Here is a 13,839-nt window from a genome sequence, read left to right as displayed (position 1 = left end):
TGATGCTATTAGACAATGCTTACACGGCCAGTCTGAGATCAGCTGAGTCCCAGAGACAAGAGTTGAAAAAATATGATGAAGTCAATATTTTTCGTCGTCGTTATAGTCGTTGAAACTAAGGTCGAATTTCGACCATTGGCCGATCTCTAGTATATTATAAAGTGACGAAACTTTTCCTGCAGGTTAACGTATGATTTAATTAATTCAAACTATGGTGACGTACATTATATATTATACTTCCTACCATATACTTAATATATACTGTAGCATTATAGGTTTATGCTCCCTACGATCAATCAATTTGAGGTTTCAAATTATTTTCAAAGTTCAAAGTGGTGCCTGTTAAAAAGTACGACTGTAGTAGCTATGAAACAATAATTTAGCTTACATAATATCTACTAATCCATACTTAATATTATAAATGCGAAAGTGTCCGTCTGTCTGTTACCTCTTCACGCCTAAGCCACTGGACCAATTTTGCAGAAATTTGGTATGGAGATACTTTGATTCCCGGATTGGCTGGGTAAATTTTTATCCCGGAAAAAATGTACGGTTCCTGCGCGATAATTGACAAACGTTGCAGGTGTTATCTAGTAGACTATAAGTGCCTTATCACACTGGCGATTAGCGAGCGATTTGAAAGTGACGCGACTGCGCAGCGCACACACCGCGATTGCGCGGCGTGCACGTCGCGACAGCAGCGTCGTCGCGGCGTGGCGTGGACGCCATTTTGTACACTCGTCTACACAGATTATTATTATATATAGTAGACTCGTCTAGGGAGTGACGTCAGAATCCATTTTGCTGCTGAGTGTCCAAAACGCCGAAGGCAAGCTGCGTGCACGCCGCGCAATCGCGGTCGCTTTCAAATCGCTCGCTAATCGCCAGTGTGATAAGGCCTTAATATTTTTAATTAATAATATTTTTTAAGGATAATATTGTGTGATAGCTTTTTTTCAACTCATCATTTATTTCTTGTCTTATACTCATTTCAATATGTTTAGCATAAACATTTTCCTCAATTCTCAAACAAATGGAATCATTAATTTTCGTTCCAACCTTCTATGTTAACACATAACAAGGTTGTAATAACTTCCGTTTCGCGATTATCTCCTTGAAAACGTTTAATTAACTGTTAATAAAGCGATTATGATTTGGTCCGACGCCTTTGTAGTGTAAATGTAGCTGATGATTATTATTTTTAGGGTTCCGTACTCAAAGGGTAAAAACGGGACCCTATTACTGAGACTTCGATGTCTGTCCATCTGTCTGTATCTCAAAAACCGCTATAGCTAAACTTCTGAAAATTTTGCAATTGTATATTTCTGTTGCGGCCGCTATACAACAATTACTTACTAAAAACGAAATAAAATTAATATTTAAGTGGGACTCCCATACAAGAAACGTGATTTTTTTGGCATTTTTTGCTCGTAATCAATAATGGCAATAGATAGGCACTTGAAATTTTCACAAAATCCATAATTATATTTGTAAGTATTTTAATAATTATAATAATCTATTATGAAATTAAAATAAAATAAATATTCAAGGGGGCTCCCATACAAAAAACACAATTTTTCCCTACTTAGTACGGAAGTCGGAACCCATCGTGCGCGAGCGAGTCTGACTCGCACTTGGACGATTTTTTCTATAATATACTTAAATAGATTTTAAAACTATACTAAATGCCGCAATCAGATACGAAAATTAATTACTAAACTGTACACTTTCATTTGCAACTAGATATTTGCGAAAACTTTAATAACTCGATCGTGGGAATAGCAGACACAATTTTCAATTGTTATGCGGCAGCCGGCTGCCGCTTGGGGATTGATGGGTTAAAATGGATTATAGTTACAAACTAGTTAAGTTAATAATTTATAATAATAGCTGTAAGTTTTCCGACGAAATAAAAAAAAATTAAATGAAGATCTTTACAGAAACCCCTTATCAGTTAAGTGATTAATATTCGTTAATACTACTATGTTGGCAAAACCAATTTTGAGCAGGCAAAACTAGCCTTCTTATTGTAGTGATATACATAATAGGTACTATATAATATGCTAAATGCCAGGAAATACAATCGAATAATTGTTTATTAGAGTACAGTTTTCATTAAAACGGTATCATTCAATTAGCAATAAAACCATTTTCCTCATATCGGAAATAAACCTACAGAATACAGATGTTTTGGCGATGTGAATGCGATCATAGTATCATGTGCGTGTGGGTACAAAACAACTGTCAATATATTATTACTGCAGTGTTTTCGCGCTAGACAAAAGCACCAGCACAGACAGTAAACAAAAAGTTGTTTGACGTTTGACAACGTCTCTGTCAATATTCTGATAAGATACGAGTACGTATAATATTGACAGAAACGTTCCAACGTTTCAACCTCCAACATGTTGTACTACGATACAACATTTTGGTCGGATTTTTGGCCATCTGCTACGACCTTTGCGTTAAGAGGGCGACTAACCCCAAAAATCAAACATCGTCCTTCTCTCTTTACACCCACGCCCGTCTTTCATATGCCAGGTGAAAAAGAACGACGCGGATTCATCGCCAAATTAGTTTTTTCTCAATAACTCGAAAATATACAACATTTTAAAAATCTGCTAGGTCGATCTCTCAATGATAGAATTTTATACAATGTGTTAAAATATTACCTTAGTTTAATGCACGGTTATGGCAATATATGAAAAATTCGAGAAAATTAGATACATATTTGTGATTTTTTTCTATCGAGAAAATTTTAAGATATCGTGTTTTTGCTCAGATCGAATTCTTGGAAATATAATAAGTATAAAAATGAATTATAAAATCAACACTTTAGGGTTAGTCGCCCCCTTAAACTATAATAAAATTTTATTATATTTTACGAATATTCATGATGGTGTCTATCAAGTAACAACCTTCACTAATATTATAAATACGAAAGTGTGTCTGTCCTCTGTCTGTCTGTATGTTATAACAATATCTAATTTAAACGACTGTATCCATTTTGGGTGAAATTTGTTATGGAGATACTTCAAGGGGCGAGAGGGGACCTAGAAGTTTTAGTTGCGAAAAATATTCCATTTCCGCGAAATAGACGAGTTTCGGTGCACCGCGACATTAAAATCAATTGTATGTAAATAACGACAGAGCCGCTATTTAAATAATTCGTTACAGTCTACAGACAATCGCTTGTGATCACGTAGTGTAGCGGCCAAACCGCTCGTTCGCGCGGACGAATATAAATCGACCCTAATGACATTCACAATTTAAAGTTGGCCAACTAAATCGCATAGTATACCAATTACTCCAGTTAATATACACATTTGGAAATGCAAATGAACCGAGAAAGCCAAATTTTGGATATTAACTTCGGGGGGATGGCTAGAAAAGCTTAAGTTCAAATTGTCGACCAAGATAACCTTGTGGGTTTTCCGCCATCACGAAAAAAGGGTTAAATTTCAGTTTTTTCATCATAGCTCGGTTCCCCGTCGAGATCCAAAAAAAAATAAAACGTATTTCGACGGGTGACTGCTGCGGCTGCGCCGCTGCGGTGACTCTTATATATAGAGGTCGCGAACAGGGCAATCACCCGGGGCCTCACTCTTGCAGGGGCCTCGCGTCGCGCAGCATAAAGGAGTGAGCACACCCTTCTCAGTGTGCTGGGGCTCAGCGTGCCAGGGCTCATCGCAAAAATGTGACACAGTGCGCGTATCGCACACTGTGTCGGGGCGCAGCGGATTTCCGCTTCCATACAAATTGTATGGAGGCGGATTTATGTGATGAGCTCCGGCACGGCCCGTCTCAGTGTGCTCACTCCTTTAGTGGCATTTTATTTGAATTTTTGGCGGTGAGGTCCCGGTGTCGGCGACGGTGGACGGACGGCCACCGTCGCCGACATGACTGGCCTCGCAATGGGTAAGGCTGCCACTGCAAATAATTTCGAGAACAATCATGATCGTGTGTCGTGATAATTAGTAGAATTCAATTCTTATTATTCATATCTAATTAGTTATTTGCATCCGCTTATGAAACAGGTTGTATTGAAATGTGAGATCGCGTATAATTAAATAATAAATGGTCCATTTCTTCGACTCGGTGTTTGAAGTCAAGGTGAAGGCTGAACTTCCTGTACAGAACTCGTACTGCAGACGCGAGATTATCATTATAATATGAGACTGCTGAAACGTAGACGTACCATAAGTTAGGACATCTTATTTTATAATAATATTATAACTTGCGTGATATGCGTGTTCTATTGCGCTACTATTGTGTACAGCTACATTTTTGTTTACGTTGATACTATAAAACATTTTTTAAAAATATTTTTAGAAGTGATAACTTTTTAACAGCATAGTGCATATTATGATTGGGATAGGAATATTGTCAGGACACGTGAATCAGGTCACGTGTCCTGACAATATTCCTATCCCAAGATTCATAAGGAGAAGTGAAAAACCTCAGGGGCAGCGTAGGAGAGGAAGTAATAGGCCTTCCTATCATTCTATCGCACAGCGATGTGTGGCTGCTTCTCTTTCTTTTCTTATTTCTGTCTTTTTTTTCTTTTATTCCTGCTGCTATAAAATTGCAGCACCATTTTTACTTTATATTGTTTTATTTCTTATATATAATATTTATTTTAATCCAGTTTAGTGCCTTTTTTTTCTTTTCCTCTTTCTTCTTTTCCACCTTTATTATTATTATTATTTTTGGACTAACCTGGGGCCATTTTCCTTCGCTATTGCTCTATATACCCCCTCAGAGTACTCCATGAATAATCTTCTCGTTTTATCAATATCTAGAATCAGTCTAATGTTTTCTTGACTTATTTCTAGCCCAAGTCTTTGTTCACAGTCAAATCGTTTCTTGGCAAATCGTTGACATTCTGTAAGTATGATATAATATGGATTATTGTTTGTGGCGTTTCTCCGTCGCAAGAGCAAAAAGGGTTATCTGTTATTTTGAATCGATGAAGATAACTCTTTACACCGCCATGGCCTGTATCCTGTATATATTTGAGTTCTTATGTTGGAAGTAGCTTCTGACCGTAGGATCTTATATGCTCTAGTGAGAGTCTTATTTCTGTCAGCACTCCTGAATGTAACCCGTTGTTTGTCTCTCTATGCATATTATATTTTTAACATGGAATTACAAGAAATAGGTCGTACGGTGGGGTCGTACATTTATTACGGGTACAAAATATGCTTAATTCGACTTCCTTACAAGTATACGTCATTTCAAGCTGGAGAACTATTCTGGGTCGAGTGGTACGAGAGACATGCGCGGGAGTTGTCCTCAGTTGTCACTTTTTCGCTATCATATTTGTATCGAAACCAATGTCATGGTCAGAATTTAGAATCATGTTTGTTAAAAATGCTGTCGATATACAGGGTGTAACAAAACTAAGTGATAACACTTTAGGATGTGTAAGTATTCTTTGTAGAGAGTTCACTGTGAAAGTAGCAGTACCGAAACACCAATTTGAGTTTTCACTTTTGTATAGGCAAATTCTGCAGCGTCACGAGTTTCTCCATACAAAAGTAAAAAAAAAATTGGTTTCTCAGCGCTGCTACTTTCACAGTGAACTCTCTATAAGGAACACTTACACATCATTAAGTATTATCACTCAGTTTTGTTACACACTGTATGTGAAAACGACGGTCCCTTTTTAGGTAGACTTCCACCAAAGGCAACGCGACGCTTCGGCAGAGTGCTGCGTTCCCTCGGCGCCGGGTTGACTAAGCCGGGGTGGTTCCCATCCTCAACTGGAGCTCTTTCAATCTAATACAATATCAATCAATTATCCGTTCAGAATAATAGGAATTTATGAAAAAGCTACACCTATTAAGTTCATATTTTAAACTTAAGCTGTTCTGTCTACCATCGATTAAATTGATTCCTAGGCAGTTGACGAACCTATAGACTAGGACCGATACCTTCAAAAATAATGAAAAATGAAAAAAAATTACAGTGGCATGAAACCCATTAGAAAATGAGGAGGATATTATAAAAATTAAAGGAAAAAATAATTTACGGGCGATCTGAGTTTGGGAAAAGTGTGGGGGGAGGTTTTAAGGGGGAAAAACGGTTTATCTTGATTTCTGGCAAAACTAATGTTCCTATGAAAAAAGTCAAATGGCAAAATTGTAGGGAAGAAAATTAAAAAACCCCCATTTCACCCTCTTCGGGGTTAAATTTCCAAAATTCCGTCCTTAGAGGGTTTCTACTTAATAAAACAACCCTCCTCACCAAATTTTGTGGCTGTAATTTTAACAGTTTTTGCTCTGCGATGATGAATCATGCAGTCAGTCAGGACATGTTATTTTATAAGTATAGATCGACATTTATATTTATATGTAATGAGATTTTCTATGACAGAAATGTAACAGGAATTAAATAAATCACGTATGTAAAATATTGAATTATTAGTTTGAGTTTAATAATAATTTATACACAAATAGCTCAAACTAAGTGCCCTATTGAGTAGGTGTATAATAAACACGATGTCTTTCATAATTTTAAACGTGACATTGTTAAGTTTCAGCTGTTTGTTGAATTGAATATTTCGGAAAAATAGGAAAAGTTTCAGTGTTCTTCGTTAGACAAAATTATAAAATGTTTCGCCGTTTTTTTTTTTTAAACTTCTTTTGTAACTACGTTGCAAACATTTACTTAAATATCTCAACACTCTTCAATAAGGATGATAATGACATTCATGAATAATAATTAATTGAAAATAAAACATGTTTGTATGACTTTTAATCAGTAGCACGTTTTCTCAAATTATATGATTTATTTCACTTAGCTTGTTTTTTTTAAAAGGTCACAAATTTTTAAGTTTTGTGTTATTTCCTATTAATTTCTCATTTTTTTCATGCATACTCGTATGTATCTTAGACCTACTGATATAATCAAAATACTGGTCCCTCAAACAAATGGCGAATAATAATAGAAAAGGACAAGTTTAGGATTTAAGAACCATCACGTCGCTTTGCATTGCTTGAAGGAGCATCCATAGTTCCTTTTTAATACGCGAGCGAAAAACTTTGAATCCCTTTTGACGAAAAATGGGGAAACGTAGACGTGGTGAAAGAGTGCATCGAGCTAATATTATTTTGAAATTATGCTTTTATTATACATTTTATTAACAAATAAAACATCACACACACTACAATGTGCACACTACCATCTTTTTGAATGACAAGCCTATACAGTATACATACTAATTATATTTTTTTGTTTATGGTTGAAGTCTGTTTGCAAATTAAAAATGAATTGTTGTTTTTTTATTAAATCTGAAATAGTCAGTACTTTAAATGGGGAGCAAAAAGAAGAAGATAATTCGTGATAAGGCCGCACAAATCACTAGACCCTTCCGTTCGTTTCCAACGCTCCTGAGTGTTCCCTAAGCTCTGAGAGTTTGCGACCCTTATTCTGTGGGTATTAAGCTCCTGTCAGAGGTAAAATTTGAACATAAAGGCTGAATTTCGACCATTGCATTGGGCGATCTCTAGTAATATTAATTATTTAAAAGAAAATACATTTCCTTAAGTTTTTAATTTGCTCAACAAACCGGCATTTAATATCACGACATTTTACTCGCTAATTTTCGTGACTTCTTCAAGGACAGCCGCATTTGAATTTTTATATGTCAAATTAGATCTATTTAAAAAATATCGATATGAATTAATTAAGATATCTATAAAAAGAGAGCAGCTCATATCGGGAGCATCATTCGATTTAGTCCGGCAGACGTGGTCCTCGGTTGCACCGTTCCAAAGCCTTTATCAAGATGAAGGCATTGTTGGTGCTAAGTGCGGTAATAGCGGTTGTTCTAAGTGCTCCTCCAGTCGATAAGAGATACGTTCGTCCTGGACAGTACGTGCCATGGCAATCGAACAAATACTATAACTCTTACAATCCTGGCAGAAATGTATACTCATCGTCCCGTTGGTACCAGTCAACGATCAGGCCGCTCAAATATGAAGCTTCTACACTTTCACCATGGCAGGGTAAAGCTAAATTTTCATTCGGTAGCGCAGTCGCCTCAACCCCAGCGGCGGCCGTTCAACCCGAGGTTGAACAGAAGACTATCATTGTGGAGTCTACACCGGTAGTACCAAAAGTACCAGCTGGATTTGGAGCTTTTCACTTTGGAAAGAAGTCCACACCGATTGTCGTAACAAAAGAAGAAATCAAACCCACTGAAACAATTACGCCAGAAATCAAAATTACTAAGACCATCGTTGAAAGCAGCAGCGGTACCGAGGCAAGTCTCAAATCAATCTCAAGTGAATCTTCTCCAGTTCTAGAAGAAGTCAAGCCAGCCGTTATCGAAACTGTATCAGTTCAAAGCCTACCCGAAACTAAACTAAGCACAGGATCGCTACTGAAAGATTCTGAACAATCTCAGTTAATTATTTCGTCCGAAATAAAGTCTGAGGAAAGTTTGAAGAAAATAGAAGTTCAAGAATCCAGTGAAAAATTGAATAAAACATCATATGTCATCGAAACATCAATCATCACTGAGAAACCTCTTATTGAAGCTAAACCAATACTGGTAGATGAACCTAAACCGATTGTTGAAACTCAGTCTATTTCTGAAATCAAAAGTGAAATAATTACACCTGTTGTCACCAAGAAGAAACATGGGTTCTCATTTTCGTATAATCCAAGCTCAAATGTCTTTAACAGAAATACAATCCAATTAAACCCACCGGCTCAACTATCTGTAGCGACTGTCTCCGAAAACAAACCACAGCCTATTGTTATTCAAGCCATACAACCGACAGAAGAGTTAAAAGCTACTCTGCAGCCCGTAATTGTTGACTCAGAAAAAGCTACCGATGCACCTGCCCCTTTAGCCACTGAAACTCTACAATCAACGACTGAAGCTCTTGCCTTTACTAATGAGTATGTTGTTCCTACACTTGATATTAGCCAACCCATCATCCAATATCAGCAATCAGGGCCTACTGAAGTATATGCAGTTAACCTGAATGTACCTTCCGAGGAAAATAAGCCAGCAACTTTAGAAGATGTTCCATCAACTATCGAATATGCTGTCCCTACACTTGACATTAGCCAACCCATCATCCAATATGGGTATTCTGTGCCGTCCGAGGTTCCTGAAGAAAATAAGCCGGCAATTTTAGAAGATGTACCATCAACTAATGAGTATGTTGTTCCTACAGCTGATATTAGTCAGCCAATTATCCAGTATGCATCATCTTCCGAGGAGAATGCACAGACTACTATCGAAGCTACTCAAGCTACTACTGAGTCTAGTCCTGTCACATCCGACTATGCAAGTGAGTATTCTCCAATTAATTCAGAATCCATTGTGGAAACGATTGATGCTCTATTATATAATCAGGGAGCCACTATTAAAGAAAACCAAGTAACTAATGAATATTTATCCACCGAATCTGATGCATCTACAACGGAAAATACACTTGTCACAACTGAATCAGTAATCAATTTGGAAAATGATTTTGAACCGGCGTTAACTACTGTTCAGGCGCAACTTGCGAATGTTGAGCCTGTAGCTATTGAGTCGTCCGCACCTTTGGTGTCTGAACCTTTAACTTTAGCTATTCAATCCGACTCAGCTATTTCTTCTGAAAGCTCCTACAGTACCACCCCAGCAATTGTTAAGAAAAAGCTTGGATTTTCATTCTCTTTTAGCCCGAGCGGATATGTTTATAACAAAGAGGCATCATTAGCTTATAAGCCTAACAGTGAGGTTGCTGAACCTGAAATAAAGATCACTCCAGCAGTCACCACATTGACACCGAGTACTGCTCAATACTTACAGCCTGTGGTTTCTACTGTGATTCCCGCTGCAAATATTTGGAGTAATTCTTACAACGCAAAGAAAAATAGTTACTCTTTCTCTTACAATCCCAGTTTCAGCTATTTTAATAAGCAACCATTTTATCAGCCACAAGTAGCAGTACCTTCACCTTCTCCTGTAGCCATTTTGCCAGTCCCTTCAACCAGTTCCATCGTGTCTAGTCCTGCTGCCATTCAATCTTCTTCATCTTACGTTGAAATTTCACCACTTGCCATTGAATCTGTCCCAGCTGCGCCAGAACCAGCAGAGTCCACTGAAGCTCTCCTTGAAAATTTATCTGAGGATGCCCGGACTTCCACCACTGAATCATCTCTATCCGAAACAACAACTCTTAGTATCGAGTATGGTACTATTGAATCAGAAGAAAAACTTCCAATCGTTCTTGAACTTGCATCCACTACTGCAGAGTCTGATTTAGCAACCCAATCACCAATTGTTGAATCGTCAAATTATGTTGCTGTCGAATCTCTTTCTTTAAAAGATGATGTTGCAGGTGCACCATCAAAAGCTCCTCAAGTTCTCCCAGTAGCAAATGTCTGGTCTAATACTAACAATATTAAGAAAAATTCTTACTCGTTCTCATCCCTCCCAAGTTTCAATTTCTTTAACAAGCCAGCTTACCAGCCACAGATAGCTCCAATCGCTCCAATTTTACCCATTGCAACTGAATCTGCCTCACCTGAACCAGAACTTTTGGAATCGACTACAGCCTTTAATGAAATTGCAACTGATGACGCTGAATTAAAACTTTCAACTACTGAATCATTCTCGGATGAAAGCACCACCCTTGTCATTGAGTCCGGTGAAAGTTTTTCAACGACTCAAACAGCACCCGCTAGCGTTGAGTCGGTTGCAGCTGCCATTGAATCTTCAATTAAAGAGGCTTTGAAGGGACAGCTCATAATCACATCAATCTCTAAAGAAGCCGCACCTGTTGTTATTGAATCCGCATCTAAAAATATTACCCAGTCCTCCTCTGTGATTAAATCACCATCTGTTGCTCTTGAATCTGCTTCAATTTCAGCTGCCGAGTCTCCAGTTTCGATTCAGTCAGCACCAGCAGCCGCTGCATCTGTCCAAGCCATTGCAGTGCCTCTGTATGTAAAGCAAGAATCTAAAGTGAGCCCTCCAGCAGCATTTCCAGCTTTCCAACCATCATTTGTGACTAAAAAGCATGGATTTTCTTTCTCCTACAAGCCCAACGGTAACTATTATAGTAAACCAGTTGCAATTGCATCAGCTGCTCCTGCCATCGTAGAATCTTCTCCTGTGATCTCATCAGCAGCTCCTGTCATCGTAGAATCCTCTCCTGTGATCTCTTCCGCTGCTCCTGCCATCGTAGATTCTTCTCCTGTGATCTCATCAGCAGCTCCTGTCATCGTAGAATCCTCTCCTGTGATCTCTTCCGCTGCTACTGCCATCGTAGATTCTTCTCCTGTGATCTCATCAGCAGCTCCTGTCATCGTAGAATCCTCTCCTGTGATCTATTCTGCTGCTCCTGCCATCGTAGAATCCTCTCCTGTGATCTCTTCCACTGCTCCTGCCATCGTGGAATCTTCTTCTGTGATTGCATCGGTTGCACCAACTGAGTCTTCAACTAGTCAGTCTATTTTCTTGACTTTGTTTAACGCGGTTAAATCAGCCATATTAGATGAAGAAGTTACTGAAGTATCAGCCTCAGCTAAGCCTGAAATCGCTCTGAGTCCGTCTGTTGTCGCTGAACCCCAACAACTCAATTCAGAGGCTGTTGCATCTCAATACGATTTCGCTGTTAAGGCGTCTCCCATTATCACCGAAATTAAAGAGGAGGCTGACATTATTCATGACCTCCGACTGGGAAATTAAAAAGTTCCTTACAGAAGACTGCTGTCCTGTCAAAAGTATCATAGATATTGTTTCCACCTAGTACGAAAATAATATGCGTTTTTAAGGATCTACGTCACTAGCTTGTAATATAATATAACGAACTAGCTTTGTGTTAGTTGTTATTACTACTGGGTCCAAGTGTTCAAATTATAATATAACCTAATCTGACATGATGGCTTACCAAAAATATACTGACGATAATAATAATAATTTATGAAACAAATTGTAAATATTTAAAATACATTTGATTTTAATGTATTGTATTGTATCTTGTATTAAATATAACTATTTATGTTAAATCTGAATTTAATAAAATTATGTATAAATAACCGAGAGTGTTATTATTTGTCCATAAATGACCAAAAATAAGTTATTAACTTATAATTTCATCAACATAGTTATTTAACAAAGACACAGCTAAGTGGTGTAAGCTAAGGGTTCCTAATTTATGTGCAGACTGCAGCCTGACCCAGGCTACATATAAGTTAGGAACCCTATTTTATGTAGTAGTTCTAGAACATAAATATTATTTTTGGAAGAAATTCATGACTATTGTACATTTTATAAATTATAACTTTTGCCTTATAATTAAAAGCACCTAAGCATTAGTATTTCTTTGAAGTTCATTATATATTTTATTATTTTCACATTGAGTTATTTTCAATTATTTTTCCATAAAAATGGAAGCAAAGGGGAAGATCAATATAAAAAAGATTTCATTATTTTGTGTTTACAATGTCCAAAGAACATAAAATAATTTTTCATTATTAGTTTTCACCTCATTCAATATTGATTTTTGAAAAGATAAGACGTTTTTGAAGTAAAAATTAGCGAAGTGCGAGAATGACTCTCGCACGAATGGTTCCATAGTCCATACCATTATAAAGCAAAAAAGATTTGAAAGAATTTTAATACTTGATTTGATTGAATGAAAGGTAAAATATTGCGATTTATGATTTATGGCGCATTAAAAATTTATACCTGGGAGAGCCAGCTTCGGCACGAATGGGCCGGCTCGACCGGAGAAATACCACGTTCTCAAAGAAAACCGGCGTGAAACAGCGCTTGCGCTGTATTTCGCCGAGTGAGTGAGTTTTCCGGAGGCCCAATCACCTACCTACCACCACAAACTAGTTAAATTTTAGACTTTTGTCAGCCTCCCCTCTCTCCTTCTCACCTCCTAGACTTAAGGACTTTTAGTATGTTTTGTCCCTAAGTACCCTGAATAAGTTCCAGCAGAAATCTCTGAGGTTCCCGCAACGCATTCTACAACTACTTTATTGACTGTACTATTACAAGAATAATAATGTCTTTATTATTTCACAAATAACAATAATTAGACCAATCAATCAGTCTTTGTTTTACTTAACTAGACCGAAACTAGACTAAAAAATAAAATAAACAAACACTAATTTCTTAATAAAAATTATATGATTTATTAAGAAGTTAGTGTCTGTTTATTGTATTTGACAGTGACTCCCAGCGCCCTCTCCATACACGACCGGTCCGTCGCGCGTCGCGTCGCTCTCTCACGATTCACACAGTATTTCGTAACAGTTCGTTCAATTTCGACGGTTGTTCGGACCTTCGGCCAAACCTTCGGCTTCAGCCGGGTTTTAGGTCGAAGCCGAAGGTTTCGCTGAAGATGGTTTTTTTAGCCGAAGGCTTCGGCCGCCGAAGCCGAAGACGAAGCTTCGGTCGGACACTAATTACATTACAATACTAGCTCCTTGACCGACGGGCATTCTAGTGTAATGTCAAATTATAGGTTACAATAGTTATCTATATAATTATTAATACGCAAGCGAAAAACTTTGTATCCCTTTAGACTTGAATGCTCGACTCTGTAACGTTAGATTACACGCGAATGCTCCCGGTGAGGGAGCACCTTAAGAATGATGACACTGATTGTTTTCGCTTCGAATAACAGTCAGTTTGAAACCATACAATTTTGCATGTATTTAAAATGAAGAGTGGATGGAGTGGATAACTGTAATTTTATAACACAAGAGTATGCACTTGGCATACTAATTTTTTCCCTTATGATTAGCACCCTGTAACTCTCCTACTTCATCATCTAGCTATACATAAAATCCATATTTTTTATTCCAACATTA

At 37.5% G+C, this 13,839-nt stretch overlaps 1 long non-coding RNA gene across 1 annotated transcript; it reads left to right on the top strand.

Moving 5' to 3' along the window:
- Positions 1 to 2,300: 2,300 nt before the first annotated feature.
- Positions 2,301 to 13,235, top strand: LOC121738327. Its single transcript, XR_006037272.1, has 3 exons — positions 2,301 to 2,313; positions 12,230 to 12,231; positions 13,166 to 13,235. It is a non-coding gene; the product is annotated as an uncharacterized LOC121738327 (long non-coding RNA).
- The last annotated feature ends 604 nt before the right edge of the window (positions 13,236 to 13,839 follow it).

This window comes from Aricia agestis, chromosome Z, assembly GCF_905147365.1.
Source record: "Aricia agestis chromosome Z, ilAriAges1.1, whole genome shotgun sequence".
In the NCBI taxonomy this organism is placed as follows: domain Eukaryota; kingdom Metazoa; phylum Arthropoda; class Insecta; order Lepidoptera; family Lycaenidae; genus Aricia; species Aricia agestis.
Note: the sequence above shows the minus strand (reverse complement) of the source record. Positions and strands in the feature narration are given on the sequence as shown.